The 13591-nt window shown below is 44.8% G+C and overlaps 1 pseudogene; it reads left to right on the forward strand.

Moving 5' to 3' along the window:
• The first annotated feature begins 9951 nt into the window (after nt 1-9951).
• On the forward strand, nt 9952-12930 carry LOC127487271 (NADH dehydrogenase (ubiquinone) complex I, assembly factor 6-like; annotated as a pseudogene).
• The last annotated feature ends 661 nt before the right edge of the window (nt 12931-13591 follow it).

Below are 13591 nucleotides of genomic sequence, written 5' to 3' on the forward strand. Positions count from 1 at the left end.
TAAGTCTTGTTTCAATTTATAATTACAATCAGATAGACCTAAAGATGAGAGCTACTCTATACTGCTACTCCTCCAGCAGAACTGTAGATTCCTGTATTGTCCTGTGTTCATGTGATTGTTTTTATAATATCCTGTTACTTGTATGCATTCTCACTACCCAACAAGCCTCATGATGGCAGGGCCGCTGCCTTGTTTACTGGGCCGACCACCCCTGGCTCTTAGCACTGATCCTGACTTCAGGTTCTTTGATTCCTTTGCATTGGAAGTTGACAACCCAGACAGGGTTTATTGGGGCATTATGTTCACACACGGGTCAGTGTGGCAGAAAGAGGTTCTGCTGACTGGTTCCCCGACAGGAGCTGAGCAAAGCTGTTTGTCAGGTTGGGGAGGCATGGCTGCACCCTCTCGCTTTCTGAATCATGCCTCTAGGCTCCTAGCACTTGCGTTTGCACCTGGTTCATTGTGCAATGCTGGCACAGCTGCTTACTGTGCACGTAATATACCCCCAGTGGCAGTGTTGCTCCTATCACCACCCTAAGAAAGTCACATATTGGTCACACTGGGCTGCTGTGGGTGTGCATTCAGGTCACGGAAGTCCCTAACAGGGCAGCAGGAGGCCTTTCGCAGTTAGGGTCTGTACTCCCCTTGTTCCTCATTGCTTTGTAACTGGAAATGGATCCATGGTCAGGTCAGGAGATAGATCATGTGTCAGGCCAGGTGGCGCTTGATTGGGTCTTATTGCCCCTGAGAGACTTTATCCCCTTTATTCTCAAGAAGATTGGCCTAAGGTCTTGTCTTATGTAGGAGCTTCCTGCTGAGGGAAGGTTGAACCCTAAATCCTAAAGGCATAAAAGTGTTTTGCTGGGGCTGGCATTGTGCTGCTGCCTACAAAGCCAACATTCCATATGAGCGCTGGTTCAAGTTCCAGATGCCCCACCTCCAGTCCAGCTCCCTGCTAATACACCTGCAGCAGGGAAATCTGCAAAACGTGATCCAAGTACTTGAGTCCCTGCCATCCACCGCAAGGCCCACAGTCTCCTGGCTTCAGCCCCAGTTACTGTGGTCATTTGGAAAGTGAACCAGAGAATGAAAAATCTCTGTCTCTACCACTCTCTGTGACTCTGCCTTTCAACTAAATACAGTAATTTTTTTTAAATTAAAAAATCTTGTTTGTCCTTATCTTTTCTCAAGGAAGGGCAGATGAGTTGACATTCCCAGACCAACATCAGCCTGACATGGAAGTGTGGGAACCCAGAATATACAAATCTTCCCATGAGGTTAAAAGACAAGAGAGCAGGATAGCCACCAGGGGCCTGGAGGGGCATGGAAAAACAAATGATATTGGTGATGGCCAGCTTAATGGTTTCCCAAATAGTGAGGCTTGTGAAGCTGTCTAGCTTGTTTTTAAAGTTATTGAATATTCATCTCAGCATCCCCCTAATATATACACAGGTAGAGAAAGAGGTACCAGTCACTGTGCAGGCTCCAACCTGTTCTTTAAATAAATAGTCCAGGGCTAGGCGATTGTCTCAAACTGTGTTGACCAAGCAGTTAAGTGGTACTTGCAAGTTTTTAAGGGCTTGGCCAATATTAGTTGCTTGCATATCCAAAAACTTAATCAAATTTTTGAATGGACACGTCTTGGTAAGTGAAATCGCTCCCCAAATCCTCACCTCCAAGGGGTTGCTAACCCTGCTATCAACCAATGCCAGCCAGCATTAGGCCAACGGTCCTCATAGCCTTTTGGCTTTAGAATCAGCATATTCTAGAAGGTGACTTGTGAATAGAGATTTGCTGAGACCCTATGAAGCTAACAGTATGTTCTCCTATATATTGAGAGTTGTTGAGGCACTGATGAACAGTTGCTAAGAGTGAGACAGTATATGATGAGTCTGGGCACTTGCTAATCCGGGGACTTAATATTAGGGGAACCCCAAGCAAATCACTCTGGGTGATGTGCACATTGGTGCCTGCCTAACCAGAGTTCTCCAATAATCCAAGTTGCCCTCCAAAACGTGAGTACAGAAAGGTGAGAACAGATTCCTGACATAGCACAGTCTCTTTCCAACAGGTGTTCTTCTAGCAAGTTTAGGTCCTCTATGTATCATTTGCCAAAATTCTCTGGTTTGTTTATATCTGCCCACACATTACGTTTGCTAATCCAAGGCTTCCTATGAGGGGTATCTTCCCTTGGGGCACCAATGAATCCTATTGGGAGGAACATTAGGCTGCGGCATTTAAAGAGAAAGGATATATATTTTCATTGGTGTTTGTATTGCAGCCACATGGAAGACAAAGGGCAACAGCAGATGTGCAATTTAGGTGTGTGACCCCCTAGGAGGGACATCTGTTTACAACAAGAAGATCTAATCACAAGAAGAAGTGCTATGGGCACTCAATTCAACAGTAGTTTAAATATTGGGATCAAAGGCCACTGTGACTGTGGTACACTGTTAAATTTATGGTTGAGGCTACAAGCAGGGAAATAAATGGGCAGCTATGTCTTTATTGAGGATGGGTGTGACACAGCCAAGAGCAAGTCAGTTCCCTCAGCTATTATGCGAGAAACATTGATAAGGGAGTTACTTTCTTATGGGTTGCTTGCAGCAGTGGCCAGAAGGCTTAACAGGCATGCCAGAGTAGTGACCATTTTAGACCCAGCAAGGACATAATTGCACCTTTTTCCAGGTCAACATGCCTCCCAGGGAGATGCTGGATTAGAAAGCTAACAGAAAGGCGCACAATCATGATCACCGGCAAGAAAAAAAGGAGGCCTGTACACCATGTCAATTATCTGCCCTTTGCTTGAGGAAGTTTCTCCAGTCCTCCACCGGATCACAGGAGCATATGGGTTCCCCTGGAGAAACTTGTGCGGCCTTGGAAGAGACCTGCTGGGGCCATTGCTGTGGTGCAGCAGATCAAGCTGCCACCTATGGGTGCTTATTCGAGTCCTGGCTGCTCCACTTCCAATCCAGTTCCCTGTAAATGGGCCCAGGAAGGCAGCAGAAGATGGTCCAAGTACTTAGGCCCCTGCTGCCCACATGGGAAATATGGACAGAGTTCCAGGCTCCTGGGTTCAGCCTGGCCCAACCCTGCCAGTTGCAGCCATTTGAGAAGTGAACTAGTGGATGGAAGATCAATCTATCTCTCCCTCTCTCTGTCTTTCAAATAAGTAAGTAAATCTTGGAAAAGAAGAAGGAGGAGGAGGAAGAGGAAGAGAAGGAGAAGGGGAAGAAGTAGGATAAATCTGCTTTAGTGAGGAGAGCTAGACCCAGCTAAGGACCCCTTTGAGATTTACTGCAGTGGGGGTAGCCAAGATCATCCATTCTTAAGCACCTCTTCTGTTTTTCTGATAATAAGAGGGAGACATCTCTTTCCAAGTTTTAAGCAGAACTTGATGGCCTAAGCTCAGGTATGGAAAGATATCTTTATTTTTATTTATTTATTTGTTTTTGGACAGGCAGAGTGGACAGTGAGAGAGAGAGACAGAGAGAAAGGTCTTCCTTTACCATTGGTTCACCCCCCAATGGCCGCCGCTGCCGGCGCACCGTGCTGATCCGAAGCCAGGAGCCAGGTACTTCTCCTGGTCTCCCATGGGGTGCAGGGCCCAAGCACTTGGGCCATCCTCCACTGCACTCCCGGGCCACAGCAGAGAGCTGGCCTGGAAGAGGGGCAACCGGGACAGAATCCAGCGCCCCGACCAGGACTAGAACCTGGGGTACCGGCGCCGCAAGGCGGAGGATTAGCCTATTGAGCCGAGGCGCCAGCCGGAAAGATATCTTTTTATCAGCTGCTGGCAAAACCCAGCTTTTGCTTTCTAGATGCTCCCTGGATCTGTTCCAGATTGATTGCATGGTCAGGTTCAATGCCCTGTCTATTAGGACCTGCCCCAGGTTGATCTCTTAGTGTGTGATATGGTTCAATTTCCTGTCTATGAGGAGTACAGAGGATCTTCCTCAGGTCATTTCAAAGGGACTAAGTTCTTGGCTTCCCCTGGGGGCAATGCAGATCCTGTGGGGATTATTTTGGGCTTCTTTGAAGAGCTTAGCTGTGGCATGATTCATTTTTTTCAACCTTTCTAGAGGACTGGGGTACCAGGAGGCATGTTACGTAGAGAGTATTCCCAGGAGAGTCGAGAGAGTTCAGATCACATTTGAAACAAAGGAAGGTCTGTTGTCAGTGTAGAGGGATTTGAAAAGTCCAAAATAAGGGATTATCTCCTTTAAAAGGAATTTACAAATTTCTATTTCCTTCTTAGCGTTTCCAGAGAAGCCTCCACCCATCCTGTGAGGGCACTGACAAATCCCAGGGACTGAGTCCTGTTCCAGAGAGCGCCTGAGTGTCATCTATCTGATCCATCTGCCGGTCTTCTCCCAGGTGCGTTCTCCTGTGTTGGGTTGATTTTATCAGTGAAGATAAGATAGGATGGTCTCAGGATTATGACAAGCACACGTTTCACAGGACAGTGTCATCTACTTTATGATCTTTCTGAGGTCTTTCCCCCAGAAGGATCCAGTGGACTCTATCCCATAGGGCATCTCTCCCATAATGGATGGTGCCATGGAACTCTTCAAGGAGCTTCCATTTGGTCCATCCCTGTGATAAGAACCTTATCATTTTGATGAACCATCAGTTATTCTCCTTTCTGTATTCCAAACTTATGACTTCCTCACATTCTCTTTGGAAGTACGGGGCATGGATAAGAAACTGGAATGGATCTACTGCTGAGGCAAGCACCTTGTAAGGTTTCTGAGATCAGACCACCTCTGTAGCAACCTTGTCTGCCCTGTTATTTCTCCAGAGCTATACTATTGTGGCCCTTCCAGTGAATACCTGGCACCATTAAGGAAGTTATGCTCCCTCTAAAACAAGCAAACTTAAGTCTTCATGTTTTTAATATGCTTCTGTTTGCTAGTGTTCCTCTTTGAGATCCTCATGCAGCAGAAATTGACCACTCCCAGAAACACATTGAAGCTTTTTTCTGGTTTTAGGGACTTACTGGAAAATAATTGTTGTTTTTTTTTTCTCCTGGTCATCAGCTAGGGGTTGAGAACCCAGAGTCAAAATAAAACCTAGGTATTAGACTCCTTGTAAGGAAATCTGGCCTCCTGAGAGCGGGATTTTGTTCCATCATTTACTTCACAAATGTAAGGGTCTTAAAGGATTGTAGTTTATTTCTTTCCAAGAAGAGGTGCTGATCTACAAATTATTTACGTATTGTAAGAGGGCTAATTTTTTAGGGTAACTTTCAAATAGATGAAGGTGACCTCTGAAACCCTGAGGAAGCACAGGCCAAGTGTACTGTGTGGCTTTCTGAGTATCTGGGCTTCTACACTTGAAGGCAAAAAGGCACCAGGAATCAGGCGTCCTTGAAGCCTAGCACAGTACAGTACAGGGCCCCTCCACTGAATAAGTAGAGGATATGGGTTTGGGATCACCTGACAGGTGGAGATAGCTGCCAGATTTACCACCCACAGATCCAGTACAAATCAGACTCCCCATTTGGTGTTTTGAGTGGGAGCAGTGGAGTGTTCCAGGGAGACTGACAAGGACTATTCAGAACTTCTGGAGCAAGAGTTGGAGTCCTTATAAGTCTTCTGCTTCGTTAGGGTCCTGTCTCTTCAATGGGTATTCCATTCCTGGCCTTAGATATAATTCTCCTTGGGCAATATTATGGGCTAGCCCTGGGTTGGAAGTATACATAGAGATGGGTCTACTTGATTTTAGTGGAAATTGACAGGCTCTGGACCCCATGGATTCTGAAGTGCTAACAAACACCCTGTTTTGAACTCACTGCCACTTAGACATGCTACCCTTTTAGGAAGACAGTGGCTTCAAGTTCAGGTAACAGATCCCTACCCAGAATTTGGGCAGGGCATTCAGGAACATGTGAAAATAAGTTGGTTGTAGAATAAAACTCGGTTTCATAAGCAAGGAAAGAAAGCTGTCTTACCTTAGGTTGACCATCAGTATCTACTACCATGCAATTGCAGCTGGAGAGGAGGCCAACACGGTCAGAGTAGGCAGCTTTGGTGTCCAAAAGGAACTCAATTCTTCTACCTGCCAGTTCTAGAGGGATCCCAAGCTCCACTAGAGCAATAGTGGTAGATTATGGTGAAGTTGGAGCTAGCAGGCACCTGGGCCCCAAAAGTGAGCCTCTGCCTCCCATACGAAGTCTCTTGCTAGGATAGTCAAATTCCCCTTGTCCAGGGTAATCAAGGCATTCCCTCTTCCAGTGGCCCTCTCTCCTGCAACAGGTGCACTGCTTGCATCTGAGTTGTTTAGGTCTTTGGAGTTCCTCCTGGAGTGGCTAATTAATGGTATCCAAAAGCTGCACCTGCTGAGCTACTCTCCTACCTTTGCTCACATCTTCAGCTCTGTCTTGATTGGTGAAGACCTTGAAGGACTCCTCCTCCATTAAGATTGCCATTGGAGTCTGAGATCCTGCCTCTAGTTTCTGTAACTTTCCCCTAATGCCTCGGGCTGACTGAGTTAGGAAATGTATAGTAAGTAGGGCACAGCCTTTGGTGAAATTGGAGTCTTTGCTGTTGTGTTTCCTGAAAGCTGGTCCAGAAATACACCTGGGTTCTCTTCCTTTTCCTGTGATCTCCTTCACTCTGTCATAATGAGCAAACTTCAACAGACACTTTTGCCGTCCCTCCGTTACCCAGGTAACAAGGTGTGCCATCCTAGCCATGTCAACTTGGTCCTCAAACTCCCAACAGGGCTCCTGAGCTGGAAATGCTTAAGTCTCCACCTGGAATACCAAGCGCTGGGGCTGAGAGGCAACAGAAGTATCAACATACTCAACAAAACTGACAGTGTGCAAGTTCTTGGGCCTCCTGGAGGGTATGGTCCTTCTTATCGGGAATAAAACTTATATATTATCCGCAACAACACCCTACCAAGTAAGCGAGAAGGTCAAGCTTAGCTAAGTTGATTCCTGAAGCTTTCTGTGTCCTCATAAAACTGTTCAAACTTTCCCTTACATAGTTTTAACTCAGTTACTGAGCAAGAAACATGCACTCTGGCAAGTCTCCCTCCCCCCTTCACAACTGCTCAGAATGGAAAGCAGAGAAGAAAACAGCCAGTTTTGCACTCGAGAGGAGGCTGATCAGGGAGGACCCCCAAAGTGAGCTGTGGCCCGGGTGATGATTAGGATCCAGTGGAGGCTTTGCTTGGGAGGTGGAGGGAGTTTGCCAAGTTGGCATCTATGATGCTGACAAGGCTGAAGAAGAGAAACAGAAGCCTGCCAGTGCTGTGAGGTCAGATTTTAAGAGGGGACCAGTGGAGCTGGTGCTGTGGCGCAGTAGGTTAATCCTCCACGTGCAACACTGGCATATGGGTATGGACGCCAGTTCTAGTCCCGGCTGCTCCGCTTCCCATCCAGCTCTCTGCTATGGCCTGGGAAAGCAGTAGAAGATGGCCCAAGTCCTTGGGCCCCTGCACCTGCATGGGAGACCGGGAAGAAGCTCCTGGCTCCTGGCTTTGGATCAGATTAGCTCCAGCCGTTGTGGCCATCTGGGGAGTGAACCAGCACATGGAAGGCCTTTCTCTGTCTCTCCCTCTCAATGTATTAACTCTAACTCTCAAATAAATAAATACAATATTTAAAAAATATATATATGGGACCAGGTCGAAGGTAAAGGTCAGGGTCAGGGTGATTGAGGGGTTGGAGCCAGGCAGATTTGATGGGTACCACAAAGCTTGGAGGTCCTGCTAGAAACTTGTGAAATCCTGATTGTAAGATTTCTTTCTCCACTTTTTTTTTCTCATGTGCAAAACAAATCCAGTTGGAGAATGGTATAATTTAGTAATCCTTGCATGAACCATGTCTCATAATCCTGATTTGTATTGAGGCCAAATGATAATGAAATAAAACATTTTTTTTTCTTTTTTAAGCCATTCAGTTTAAATTGTTCCCCAATTCTTAAAATGCAACCCAGAGAAGAGTTCCTGGGGATACTTGCGGTGTTACCCATTGTGGGGTCTGCAGTGAAATTTGCAAGCTACTACTAACGGTACAGGAGCAGACATAAGTCCTGTCACTGGGCAGTTGTACGTGAATAGATGCTCTTCTGATTCTGAATGTCTGTAGATGGAAGCAGCAGGGAAGAAAGAGGCAGGAATATAGAAGAAATGGCAGGAGTGATGGGGTTAGTCAAAGGATCAGGAAAAAGGGCCTCAAAGAAGACTCTATGGACTCTTATGCAGCATGGAATTGATCCCTGACAGCTCTTTAAAGATTGCATTTGCATGGTTTAGAGGCCAGCTCCAGACATGGCTATGATTAGGGGGCACTGTGGTTGGTGGACAGGAGTGAGGTTATGTCCTGATAAGTAAGATCATGGACTGAGTGGAGTCAGGAAGAATTAAACCCAAACTAAAACCAAAATTCGAAACTTTTCTTTTCTTTTTTCTTAAAAAGATTTTATTTGAGAGGTAGAGAGACAGACAATGAGAGGGAGAGGCAGAGAGAAAGGTCTTCCTTCCATTGGTTCACTCTCCAAATGGCTGCAATGGCTGGAGCTGTGTCAATCCCCAGGAGCCAAGTGCTTCTTCCAGGTCTCCCACATGGGTGCAGGGGCCCAAGGACTTGGGCCATCTTCTACTGCATTCCCAGGGCATAGCAGAGAGCTGGGTGGGAAGCGGAGCAGCTGGGACTAGAACTGGCGCCTATATGGATGCTGGCACCGCAGGTGTAGGATTAACTTATTACACCACAGCACCCACCCCAATTTGCAACTTTTTTAAACTACAAAGCTACAAACCAAAAATGATAGTAATAAATTTTTTCATGCATCTGCTGCCATTCTAAAGTTTTCACATGTATCAAGTCATTTAATCATTACAATAAACCTAAAATATAAGTACCTTTACTAGCTATATTCTCCTATAGGAAAACCAATACCTAATGTCATATGATAGTTTTCAAAAGCCACATAACCATAGTAAAGCAAAAGATTGAACCCAGGCTATCTGACTCCAGGATATTTCAAACCTCAGAGTATAACTTCTCCTTTTCAAAATATGTCTTTCAAAGGGGAGCACTGCTCCTTTTGACCTTTGCTGTCAGCATACTGGACACTTGGTTGCTTGAGTTCTTCCAGAACTCCCACCTGACTTTCTGTTACGTTGCAGTTGCAAGAAAGCAGTGGGCATGGGGTGGTAAAGAAGACCCATTCTTGATCCTGTGACTTCTGGGTGGAGCAATGCCCCACTTTTTCCTAAGCAGGAGCTCAGCAGCACATCCTTGGCCTTGGGTGGTACCTTCAGTTGGCTGTGCCTTTGCCAGAGAAGCTGTAATGCAGTGAGTTGAACCTAATGAGTGCTCAGGCTTGTGCTTGGAGATATGGTGACCCATGCTGGAAAGAAGATGAATTTTAAAATTGGAAATCTGCCCTGTAAGTAATCTTTTTCTGAGTCTACTGAGTTATGTCTATTCACATGGATTTAAAGATTTCTACCAAATGAAAATGAGAAAGCTGAAGGGCAGATGTTTAGTAACAAGTAAGACAGCAGTTAGGATGCCTGTGTTCCACCACGGTGCCTGGTTTCATTACCCACTTCCCATTCCTGACTCTGACACTGGTACCTAGGCTTCTTTGGCTCACTTAGAAACAGAAATTGACAAGAGGGGCCTGTGCCCATATAGGATCCGGCACTGCATGTGGCTGCTTTACCTGCTACACCACAGTGCCAGCCCCAAGGCAATGACTTTTAATATATAATACCAAAGCACAATCCATGAAATACATGATTGGTGAGCTTGATTCCATAAAATTAAAAACTTCTACTTTGTAAGACAAGGGAATGAAAGCATAAGCTGTAGACTGGGAGAAAATATTCATAAACACATATCTGATAAAAAAACTAATATAAAAATATAGAAAGAACTCATACAACTCAAAACATAGGAAAATGGGACGACTCAGTTAAAAATTAGGCACTATGGATCATGCATTTATGTGGGCTCGTCCTGTGAGGCCTATACTGTCAGAATGGTGGGGTGATGGCATTCTTTGACAAGAAGCACTGGAGACAAGTTTCGGTGAACACATCCATTAATTAACAATCAGGCACAGCTTTTAAAGGGCAGGCAAAGAGGAGTAGCTAGTTCAGGGTAGCAACACTAATTCTATAGGATAAAGTGGATACTGGTGCCTCTAGGCTTTTCCAATCAGCTTGAAGGTCTCATAGCACATATAGCCTTCCAAGTGGTCATTATGGGTCTGGGCCACACCTGGGAGCTATTTACCTGGTTGACAATTACAAAGCCCTTCAACAGGAAGCAGGATGGGGGAAATGTTCCTGGGGCTCCTGCCACCTGGAGCAGCCAGGTCCTGTGTAGGCTCTCAGTGTGCCTGAGCCCCCTACCAGGGTCTTTCCTGGGAGACATGGTGTGCCATGCCCTCTTAACCTCCTGCATGGGCTAGGTGGGCAGTATCCCAGCCAGTCACAGGTTGAGATGGTTGAGATGTCAGTTTCCCAAATCTGAGTGCCTGGGTTTGATACACAGACTCTTCTCAAACTTCTTGCTAATGCAAATCCTAAGAGGTCGTGATGATGGATTGAATAATTCTGCTACACACATAAGAAACCCAATTGCTTTCCAAGCTTCAGTCCAGCTAATCCCTGATCACTAAGGACATTTGGGCAGTGAACCCATGAATGGATTTTCTCTCTTTCATTGCTTTCCCCTTCTTATCCCTTCTTCTCTCTCCAGCTGTCTGACTCTCAAACAAAAATGTAAAAATATATATAGATGACAAATAAACATGAAAAATGATCAACATAGTATGTCATCAAGGAATTATAAATTATAACAATGATGTACCAAAGGCAATCAAAAACAGAAAACCACAGACCAATACTGTTGATGAACATAGATGAAAAATTATCAAAAAAGTACTAGCAATCTGAATCTAATACCACATCAAAGAGCTCATACATCAGGATCAAGTGGGGTTTATCCCTGGAATGCAAGGATGGTTCAATATTTGCAAATACACAAAATTTTGTAAATCACATTAACAGGATGAAGAACAAAAACCATATGATCATCTCAACAGAGACACAAAAAGCATTTGATAAAATTCAGCATCCCCTCATGATAAAAATAATCAACAACTTATGTATTTAAGAAAATGTAACAAAATAATAAAGGCTGTAAATGACCAAAAATAGCCAACATCATACTAATGGGGGAAAACTGAAAGTGTTTCCTCTCAAATTAGGAACAAAACAAGGACCTTAACTTTCACTACTCTTAGCCAGCAAATTACTGAAAGTCTTAGCAAGAGCATTTAGGGAAGAGAAAGAAATAAGGGACATCAAAATTGGAAAGGAGGAAGTCGAAACACTTATGTTTGCAGATTACATGATTTTTTAAAGTGGAAAAACCTAATAACTCTGCCAAAAAGCTCTTAGAATTGATGAATCAATTCAGTAAAGTTGCAGATTACAAAATCAACATTCCATAAAAGTAGCATTTATACATCAATAATGATCTTCCTGAAACAGATGGTAATTTCATTCACCACAGCTATCAAAACTTAATTATTTAGCAGTCAATTTAAGCAATGAAGTGAAAAATTCCTACAATGAAAATTATAAAATACTAATAAAAGAAATCATCAAGTGAGCATCCTTGGTTTGTGCCACCACTGGTTACCCTTGGACCTGTATGCATGCATGAGACAACCCTTGGAGACTTTGGGTAGAACATGGAAGATATCAGGGAACTGGACATCTTGTCACTGAGCTCTACTGCTGAAGCTGCCAAAGAAATGAAATTATGAAGGCTATTTATACTCCTGCTGCTCCCTACAGAATCCTAGAACTCCACTTTTGCACTGAGGGCTTTCATGTGGAACTGGCTCAGGGAGGCTCAGTTTTGGAAAAACTACAGTGGAAGATATATATACCATGATATACCAAGATGCTCCACCACATCAGCCTTTGGCCACTTAATATAGAAGACTGTTAGAAGACATGAGCTGACTGAGAGATGACTTATGAAAATCACTGAAGGAAGAAACTTGACAAACTGATACTAAAATTCATACGGAAATACAAGGGAGGCAGAATAGCCAAAACCATCTTGATGGAGAAGAGTGAAGTTGGAGGGCTCACATTTCCTGATTTTGAAACTTAACTGCAGAGATACAGTGGAAAGAATTAGGATGACAAAGCATATTATATTACTCAGGAACTGGAAAATCTCATGGAAAGCCTGCGGAGTGCTCTTCTTTATTTTACACTGGAAATATTGGATGTTAATGATCTTTGCACAGATCATGCCATGAGTCACATTTGAAAAACACAAGGTATTGCCATTTGCTGCAGAACAAGCCCCTATCAAGGCAATGGAAGGAAGGCTTTGTTTCCTATGGATATTTGTATGCTGCATAGAAGATGTTCTATGGTGGAATCAAGATAAAAATATCAGAGATATAATACATGACCTTTTTTTTTAATACTTTTTTTGACAGGTAGAGCTATAGATAGTGAGGAAAGAGAGACAGAGAGAAAGGTCTTCCTTCACTCCCCAAATGGCTGCCATGGCTGGAGCTGTGCCGATCCAAAGCCAGGAGCCCCTGAACCGGTCTCCCATGCGGGTGCAGGGGCCCAAGGAACCAGGCCATCCTCCACTGCCCTCCTGGACCAAAGCAGAGAGCTGGACTGGAAGAGGAGCAACCAGGACTAGAACCCGGTGCTCACATGAGATCCCGGCGCCGCAGGCGGAGGATTAACCAAGTGAGCCACAGCGCCAGCCCACTACATGCCTTTTCAGCCAGGTACACTTGCACTTAAAGCAAATTAGGTCCTTCCACAGGTGTTCCTATGGAAGCATGTCATGATTTTCTTCACTCAGTTTCTCTAAAAAACTACTTAAAGAGGGGCCAGAGCTGTGATGCAGCAGGTTAACGCCCTGGCCTGAAGTGCCAGCATCCCAAAAGGGTGCCAGTTCGAGACCCAGCTGCTCCACTTCTGATCCAGCTCTCTGCTATGGCCGTGGGAAAGCAGTAGAAGATGGCCCAAGTGCTTGGGCCCCTACACCCACGTGGAAGACCCAGAAGAAGCTCCTGGCTCCTGGCTTCAGATCAGTGCAGCTCTGGCTGTTGCGGCCAATTGGGGAGTGAAGCAGCAGATGAAAGACTTCTCTCTCTCTCTCGCTGCCTCTCCTCTCTCTGTGTAACTCTGACTTTCAAATAAATAATCTTTTTTTAAAAAAGAACTATTCAAAGAAAATCCAAAATCCAATGGATAGATTTTTATATATTGATTTTAGATTTTATATATTGATATATAGATTTTATACATCCAATGAATATTTTTATATTGTAAGCATTTTTTTTTTTTGACAGGCAGAGTGGATAGTGAGAGAGAGAGACAGAGAGAAAGGTCTTCCTTTTGCCGTTGGTTCACCCTCCAATGGCCGCCACAGCTGGCGTGCTGTGGCCGACGCACCGCACTGATCTGATGGCAGGAGCCAGGTGCTTCTCCTGGTCTCCCATGGGGTGCAGGGCCCAAGCACTTGGGCCATCCTCCACTGCACTCCCGGGCCACAGCAGAGAGCTGGCCTGGA

This window comes from Oryctolagus cuniculus, chromosome 2, assembly GCF_964237555.1.
Source record: "Oryctolagus cuniculus chromosome 2, mOryCun1.1, whole genome shotgun sequence".
NCBI lineage: Eukaryota > Metazoa > Chordata > Mammalia > Lagomorpha > Leporidae > Oryctolagus > Oryctolagus cuniculus.